This window comes from Capra hircus, chromosome 7 (genome assembly GCF_001704415.2).
Source record: "Capra hircus breed San Clemente chromosome 7, ASM170441v1, whole genome shotgun sequence".
Classification (NCBI taxonomy): Eukaryota; Metazoa; Chordata; class Mammalia; order Artiodactyla; family Bovidae; genus Capra; species Capra hircus.
The window spans coordinates 37,065,141-37,074,397 of NC_030814.1; positions in this window are offsets into that span (position 1 = coordinate 37,065,141).

Sequence of the window (9,257 nt, forward strand, 5' to 3'; positions counted from 1 at the left end):
TCCTTTGCATAACCTACAGGACTATGTAGGATCTGGAATTTGCCCACCCTCCAAACTCATTTCAAACACGTTTCTTGTCAATCACTTACTAAATTCCAACTATATTGGCCTTTTGTCAGTTTATAGAATAACCCATGTTCTTCCCTGATATATAAGCCCTTGAACTTACTGATTCTTCTGCATAAGATATCCTTCCTAGTAGCAGAGTGACTTCTTTATATATTTCATGTTATAGATTAAATAACACTCAACCTAGGAAGAAAATTCCATATGGCTCAAATTCTTATTATATTATGCTGCTCTCCATGGCCACAGTGACATTAACTCTTGGAAGCAAAAGGGAAACCATTGGCATGATGAGATGCCCATAGGGTTTGGACTCAAATCTGCAATTAAGATTTCATTTGTACAACCTACCAATTGTGAACATTTGGATAAATCCCTTAAACATAAGTTTCTCTTAGCCTCATTTATTCTGTTTTCCATTCACAGGTTCACTCATTCATTCATTCAGGCATTGGAGTTTAAGTGGTGACCAAGACAGACAATACCTCCATGTGATTGGATGTATTTATAAACAGCACGTTTATAAATACATGTTCTGTTCTGTTCAGTTCAGTTGCTCAGTTGTGTCCGACTCTTTGCGACCCCATGAATCGCAGCACGCCAGGCCTCCCTGTCCATCGCCAACTCCCAGAGTTAACTCAGATTCACTCCCATTGAGTCAGTGATGCCATCCAGCCATCTCATCCTCGGTCGCCCCCTTCTCCTCCTGCCCCCAATCCCTCCCAGCATCAGTCTTTTCCAGTGAGTCAACTCTTCGCATGAGGTGGCCAAAGTACTGGAGTTTCAGCTTTAGCATCATTCCTTCCAAAGAAATCCCAGGGCTGATCTCCTTCAGAATGGACTGGTTGGATCTCCTTGCAGTCCAAGGGACTCTCAAGAGTCTTCTCCAACACCACAGTTCAAACGCATCAATTCTTCGGCGCTCAACCTTCTTCACAGTACAATTCATAAATACATGTTACAATTTCAGAGAGTAATGAGTGATAGGATTCGGGTGGAATCTCTTTCCCTCAGTGTAATCAGGAAAGTCTGTCTTTCATAAGAAATGGCATTTTCGCAAAGTGACAATGGCATTTTTCATATTCTGTGGCAGAATGTCAGCCAGTATCAATCCAGAAACAATACTAGAGTGCTCCCAGATTAAAATGTGTGGTTACTGAGATCAGTTTACAGGGTTGCTGTTCTGGGAATCAGTGAACTGTATCACTATGTCTGCTATTCATTCCCTCCAGTGTGTTTTTTTATTTCAGCTATTGAATTCCTCATTTGCTAATTGGGTCTTCTTTATTTTCTTGTTTCTTGCTAAAGTGTTCACTGTGTTCCCTAATTCAGTTAACATTTTAATTCCCAATGCTTTGACTCATTTATCTGGTAAATTGTTTGTTTCTGTTTCATTATTTATTTTTCCAGGAGTTTTCTCTTGCTCTTTCAATTGAGAGTAGTTCCTCTGCCTGTTCATTCTGCTCGACTTTCTCTACATCTATGAATTTGGGTGAAATAGTTACTTTCTGCAGGCTTGAGCGAATGTCTTTATGTGGGAGCATCCCTGTACAAACTGTATGTGCCCAACGCCTTTGGCAGGGTTGGGTCTGGATTTGACATGGATGCAAGTCTCATCATTCCTCTGCATGTGCTGGAGCTGTCACCTTGCTCGGGGGTGGGCTGGAGGTGAAGGGGCCAGAGCTGTCACACACAGCATGACGTGGGACTTCCCCTCTGCTCAGGGACCATCACTACCCTATCAGTGGGTCTGATCCCAAGTGGCTGGAGTGGAAGCCCAGAGTGTCGGGCCCAAGCTAGCTATGTTCCCCTGGAGTGTGTGTGTGTGTGTGTGTTTCCTGCATTGCCCTGGAGTAGGGAAGTCAGGCCCCTGAAGGTTCTAAGCTCGAGTGCAGGCCCCAGCGGCTCTTCTCAGACACATCCTTGAGTCCAAGTCTCCTTTGTCCATCACAGCTGGTCCCTGACCCTAGCCTCGGCTCCCCCTGCTCTGTTGTGGAGCTGCTTTGCAGGGTGGGCAGGGCCCATGAGGACTCAGCACGTCTCAGCAGGTGAACTGTGGTTGTGCAGCTGCTGTCAGGGATCTGAGTTATTTCTGAGAAACTTCCTGAATAAGCACCCACTGGGATACCACCCAAGCTGTCCCAGGATTGAGTCACTCTGTGTCCCATGGTCCAGTCTTTGCCCCAGTCATAGCCACCGCAGATCCAGTGCTGCAATGTGACATGGAGTGAGTGGGGCTGAAGTGTTTGCAAAGCTTAGACTGGGATTCACAGCAAGGTGGTTGCTGGAAATCCAGCAGCCTTTAGATCAACCTCTCTGTACCCTGCCTCTGAGGCAAACCAGCATATGTGCTCCTCTTGGGTGGAATTCAGGCTTCCCACAGCCATTCTGTCAGGCCCAGTGGTCCTCCAGCCAGCCAATGGGCTTGTCTCCCTCTCAAAGGACCCCAGGAACAGGGTAACCCATCTGCGGCTCTAACTGCTCACTACCCAGGGAGGGTGTCCTGTTTTCCCATGAGACTCCTCACAAGGGCACAGGTCTTGATCCAAGCAATTTTCTTCCTTTCCTACCCAATTAGGTGTATATTTTTCATATAGCTTTGGTTTTACAGGAGTTTTTCTGACAGTCTTCAGGTGGACTTCAGTGAGGACCATTCCACCTGAAGATGCATTTTTGATGTGTTGATGGGGGAGGTGAGCTCCATGCTCCTCTTATACCACCATCCTGATTTGAACTGCCTGCTACAGGTTTATAGCAAACCTTGAGACCCGCTAGTGTCAGTTCTCCAATTTGTTCTGCTTCAATTTGGTGTTGACGATTCTAGGTCTTTTGCCTTTCTATATAAAGTTGAGAGAGCTTCCCAGGTGGTGCTAGTGGTAAAGAAACTTCCTGCATGTCTCTTATGTGCAGGAGACATAAGAGATGTGGTTTTGATCCCTGGATCAGGAAAATCCCCTGGGAGGGGGCAAGGCAACCAACTTCAGTATCCTTACCTGGAGAAGGCCATGGACAGAGGAGCCTGGTGGGCTACAGTCCATGGGGTTTCAAAGAATCGGACACGACTGAATGAACACACACAAAGTTTAGAATGAGTTTATTGATATCCACAAAATGACTTGCTGAGCTTTTGGTGGGGATTGCATTGATCCATTTAGTAATATGATAAGTAGTTTTTACAGGTTTCTCATTGCTATTTCTATACTAAGCTGTGAAACAAACATCTTTAGACTTGGTTTTAGTCCCGACCTAAGGACAGGAGTGCCATCTGCTGAATTATTGCCTATGTTTCCTTAGCTGGCCCAGAATATGGACATGGTGAACCCTAGAATAAGACCAAGTGGTATATCCATAGTCCATATAACTCAAAGACATGGTGGATCATTGCCATTTTTTTCAGTTAACATAAAACCACTAAATCAGTCATATTCAATAAAAGTTTCAATAATTATGGATTTTTAATTATTTTTTGGTATTTTTTCTTGCAAATTTTTCTGAAGCCTTTTCTATCTGGCTCTATTTTCAGTTCATATCAGTCACTCTGTTGTGTCTGACTCTGCGATCCAACGGATTGCAGCACGCCAGGCTTCCCTGTCCATCACCAACTCCCAGAACTTACTCAAACTCATGTCCATTGAGTCAGTGATGCCATCCAACCATCTCATCCTCTGTCATCCCCTTCTCTTTCCGCCTTCAATATTTCCCAGCATCAGGGTCTTTTCTAGTGAGTCAGTTCTTCATATCAGGTGGCCAAAGTATTGGAGTTTCAGCTTCAACATCAGTCCTTCCAGTGAGTATTCAGGACTGATTTCCTTTAGGATGGACTGGTTGGATTTCCTTGTATTCCAAGGGACTCTCAAGAGTCTTCTCCACACCACAGTTCAAAAGCATCAATTCTTTGGTGCTCAGCCTTCTTTATAGTCCAACTCTCACATCCATATATGACTACTGGAAAAACCATAGCTTCAACTAGTTGGACCTTTGTTGGCAAAGTAATGTCTCTGCTTTTTAATATGCTGTTTTGGTTGGTCACAGCTTTTCTTCCAAGGAGCAAGCATCTTTTAATTTCATGGCTGCAGTCACCATCTGCAGTGATTTTGGAGCCCCCCAAAATAAAGTCAGCCACTGTTTCTATTGTTTCCCCATCTATTTGCCATGAAGTGATGGGACCAGATGCCATGATCTTCGTTTTCTAAATGTTGAGCTTTAAGCCAACTTTTTCACTCTCCTCTTTCACTTTCATTAAGAGGCTCTTTAGTTCTTCTTCACTTTCTGCCATAAGGGTGGTATCATCTGCATGTATGACATTGCTTCTCTTTCTCCCGGCAATCTTGATTCCAGCTTGTGCTTCATCCAGCCTGGCATTTTGCAGTATGTACTCTGCATATAAGTTGAATAAGCAGGGTGACAATATACAGCCTTACCACACTCCTTTCCCAATTTGCAGTCTGTCATTTCATGTCCGGTTCTAACTGTTGCTTCTTGACCTGCATACAGATTTCTCAGGAGGCAGGTAAGGTGGTCTGGTATTCCCATCTCTTGAAGAATTTTCGACAGTGTGTTGTGATCCACACAGTCAAAGGCTTTCGCGTAGTCAATAAAGCAGGAGTAGATGTTTTTCTGGAACTCTCTTGTTCTTTCAATGATCCAATAAATGTTTCAATGATCCAACAGATGTTGGCTCTGGATTTTACTTACAGGTTCGATGATCCAACGGATATTGGCTCTGTTTTACTTATAGGTAAAAAATACATATATATATACCAAGGAATCTTATGAGAAAATACTTGTTTTGGTTTTGTTGCTGTTTTGCCTATTTTAAAGTCATGGTTGTTTTTCCAAGTGATAGATACAACACATATTAAACCTAAAATAGTTAAAGATTTAGAAATTTAAAACATGGAAAAATGCAACAAGAATCTTATTGTTGAAGTATGTCTGTCATTAATATTTTATTTCTCATTCTCTTTAACTTTTGCCCTACATGGGAACATAAATACCCACACATAGAAATTATTCTCTTTTCCTCTTCATAATGCTGTAAAATAATGAGCACTTTTAGAAATCCAGATTAAAGTTAGTGAACAGTATTAACATGGCCCTAAAGTTAATCCTGCATTCCATAAATGGGATGGATTTATATTTAGGCTGGCAGCAATTTAAATAATTTACTTAATATTTTCATAATGCCTCTGTACTTTAAGGATACTTTACCAGAACTAGAATCTTTCAAAAATTTATTCTTCTCATTCTTATTCCCGACGCATAACATTTTTCCATGTATGTAAATTTATTAATCAACCTTCCCATTTAATACTCTTTGAAGGGCATTTTCAATTTAGTTTAATCAATAATTTCTAATGATTTTCCAAGAAGATACAAAACATTAAGTATAGAACATTGTTTTTTAAAAATTTTTGTATGCCTATCACATTGTGGTTAATATATATATGTATATATATATATGTATATATATATGTATATATATATTACCTACATATATATGCTTTATATATGTGTGTATAAAATATACTTGTAAATATATATTTTTATATATGTGTATATATGTGTGTGTGTATATATATATATACATATATAAAGGGTATATGATGGTATACCATTGCCATTAAATTCCTATGCCTATAGAATATGAGCACTCTTGACTTTTACATATATAGGTAAATGTAAATTCAAGATTTGGTGGCTAATTATCTAAGGCTTTAGAACAATTTTTTAAATTGAAAAGATAATTTAAATTGTTTTTAATTTTCCAAATATTTCTTCAGTTTTAAGTAAATAGTATTCAAATGAAATATTTTTTCCCAATAGAGCCATCATGAAAGAAAAAAGGTGGGAGTGAAATAAGAAATAGAACCCACACCAAGGCCATACACTTTTGATTTATACTCTCCTGAGGGAACTTTTCCAACTCTAATTCTTTTAGTCACAGTAGACTTAAAGGATTTAAAGAAATGCTTAGTTTTGTTAGAAATAGTTTTCCACATCTCTAAATAACATTAATCCCCTTCACTATTGCTATAACATGTTATTTTTGCTATAGTCATTTTTTTTTTAGCCTGAGAAAAAACTGAAAAGTATGGAATCATAAGTTTGGTTCATTTAGTTAAGGAAGACAGCACAAACATTTTTTACAAAATAATTTTCTTGCCTGAAGCAGATTTTTAACACATGGTATTATCTAAAATGTTTTCATACAGTATTGCCTTACAATTCTCTTAGCATTTAATAGGAGACCACTTGAATAATCAAGAGATTAAGAGAAAGATTAGCTTCATTGGAAAAACTAAAGAAAAAATTCTAGATTGAAAATAATATCAAATAGTAAGTAATAACTAATAAATGAGATTAGAATTTCATACTGCATTTAACTAACTGTAACTTTGGACATATCACTTTCTCCCTCTGAGCTTCAGTTTCTGGATCAATAAAACAAAGATATTGAAGTAGAAATTATCTGTAAAATGTTTTCTATTTTTTTTTTATTTTTAATTACTCTAACTGAAGAAAGTGAAAGTGAGAGTCTACTTAAGCCAAATAACCTTCCTAGCTTTGGGAAAAAATTCACATTACACCACTTGCGGTTCCTGTCACCCCTTTCCCACCCTCCAGTCTTTGAATTAGAATTAATTACTCCCACACACATTGATTACACCTCCTGACTAGCACCTATACTCTCCTGCCTTGTTTGATAAAATTGTCTCCATCACAGCCTATACTTCCTGACCTTACGACTTGTGCTCTTCACAGCTCTTCACTTGTGCTCTAGAGATCCTCGTGGAGGGAGCAGTACTATGAAGGCCGCCATGGGAGTTTTCAGGGTATCACCACACGTAGCTTGGATTTTCCAGTCGTTCTCTCCCATAGCATGCATGCTGCCTGAAGACTAAGACTGTGTTTTGTTCTTCTTGTAGGTAGCACAAAGCCTAATGTTTTTACATAGTGGGCTTTTGCTAAATATATACACACATACATACATGCTGAATGAATAAGTGAATGATGAATTAATATGCAATCCTTTATTTGGCATTAATTCCTAGTCAGTTTTAACATGGAAAACTAATTTATATATCAGGTTGCTAATGTCTCTTTGAAAACAGATATTATGAAGCTGGATCCACTGCCAATAAACACAGGTGGGAAAGACAGTGCTAAGGGGAAAAAAAAGACCATAGTATCTTAGATTGCAATGCTGTTATTCTTCTCAGGGTGTAATTTTTGTTTTTGTTTTGGTCCTGGTCTTTTTTGCTTTAGGACTTCCCTGGTGGCTCAGCCGGTAAAGCGTCTTGCTTATAATGCAGGAGACCTGGGTTCGATCCCTGAGTCGGGAAGATCTTCTGGAGAAGGAAATGACAACCCACTCCAGTACTCTTGCCTGGAAAATCCCGTGGACAGAGGAGCATGGTGAGCTATAGTCCACTGTGTCATAAAGAGTCAGACACGACTGAGTGACTTCACTTTCACTTTCTTGTTTTAGAAGTTTTCAGTTAATGAATGAAATCAAGTAAATCTGTATTATAATTTCTTATGGACTCCTCTTGCTGCTGCTGCTGCTAAGTCACTTCAGTAGTGTCCGACTCTGTGCGACCCCATAGATGGCAGCCCATCAGGCTCCACCATTCCTGGGATTCTCCAGGCAAGAACACTGGAGTGGGTTGCCATTTCCTTCTCCAATGCATGAAAGTGAAAAGTGAAAGTGAGGTCGCTCAGTTGTGACCGACTCTTAGCGACCCCATGGACTACAGCCCACCAGGCTCCTCCATCCATGGGATTTTCCAGGCAAAAGAGTACTGGAGTGGGGTGCCATTGCCTTCTCCGATGGACTCTTCTTAAATGTAAGCAAATTTTTTTCTCTTGTTATTGGGAAAATATTTTGAAAGCAATAATATCGTTTAGGTTAAAATACACCTTGCAAAACAAATGTTGAAAGATTTCAGGAACTGATGTCTAAACCCATGATAAATTATTCCATTTAAAATTAATACAGCCTTTTTTATTTTTAAATAATTATCTAAACATGGAATTATAAATATTTAGACAAGTATCCTTGGTTATTTCTACTATAGTCCCTAATTATGTGTAGTTTACAAAAATGGATCTGATATATGTAGTTGTATTTATATATTGCTAATTTTTTGGTATTAATAGTTTTCACCCAATGCTACATTTGTATATATACAAATGTGCGTATATTAGGTGTAAGATAGTGTTCTAGGCTGGTTAGTTTTAGTATAAAAGCAGCTGAAAACCTCTGCCCACATGGAGCTTTCATCTTTGTGAATGGAGGTCACATAAGCAATGTAAAATTATATACTTTTCTATAAGGTGTTAAATCCTGGAGAGAAAAATAAAGCTTGGAAGAAGCATAGGAAGTATAAATATGGAGGTGCCGTTTTGAATAGAGTGACCATAGAAGACCTCACTGAGCAGATGATATCTGAGCAGCATCATGACGTGAGGGAGAAGGACCGGTGCTGTTTGAGGAGATGTTCTGAATGAAAGGAACAGCAGGGGCCAAGTTCAAGTGCATGGTGCCTCACAGGTTGAAGATGCCAGGCTGATACGTGAGGAATGAGTGCCTTTAAATAGAATTTTAAAGATTACTTATGAATAAGGAAAGATTTTTCGGTTAAAAATCTCAAAAACTATCACAATATTGTAATCATCCTCCAATTAAATAATTTTTAAAAGTCTCATATATTGCACAAATATAAAATCAATAAAGCATGTGTCTCTCCCAAAATTTATATCAGAATACCATAGGAACGGAGAACAGTTACTTTCTAATTATAACTACCAATGAAGCAGAGCTTGGATAAAGTCCACAGAACCTGCTTGAGCACAAAGTCTTGTAAATCAAAGATCAACAAGTTTTTGGCTTCAGTCTTCCTCTCCCTCCATCTATACTGCAGAAAATAATGTCTCTGTATTATCCACATAGAAATCAGCCACAGAAATCATATTCAATATCATATTTTTTCCTGAAACTTCCCCAAAGGCGGTATCCCTGCTTGAAAAACAAAGCAGACCCTTAGGATGTGATGGGGTTCTGGCTGCCCCAAAATGTGTCACTTTTAGCAACTGGGTTATTTCTAACTGGGGCCCAACAGACTCAAGAAGAGGCTAGATCTTATGGCAAAGTGCTCTTAACACAAAAAGGAAAACCATAAAACAAC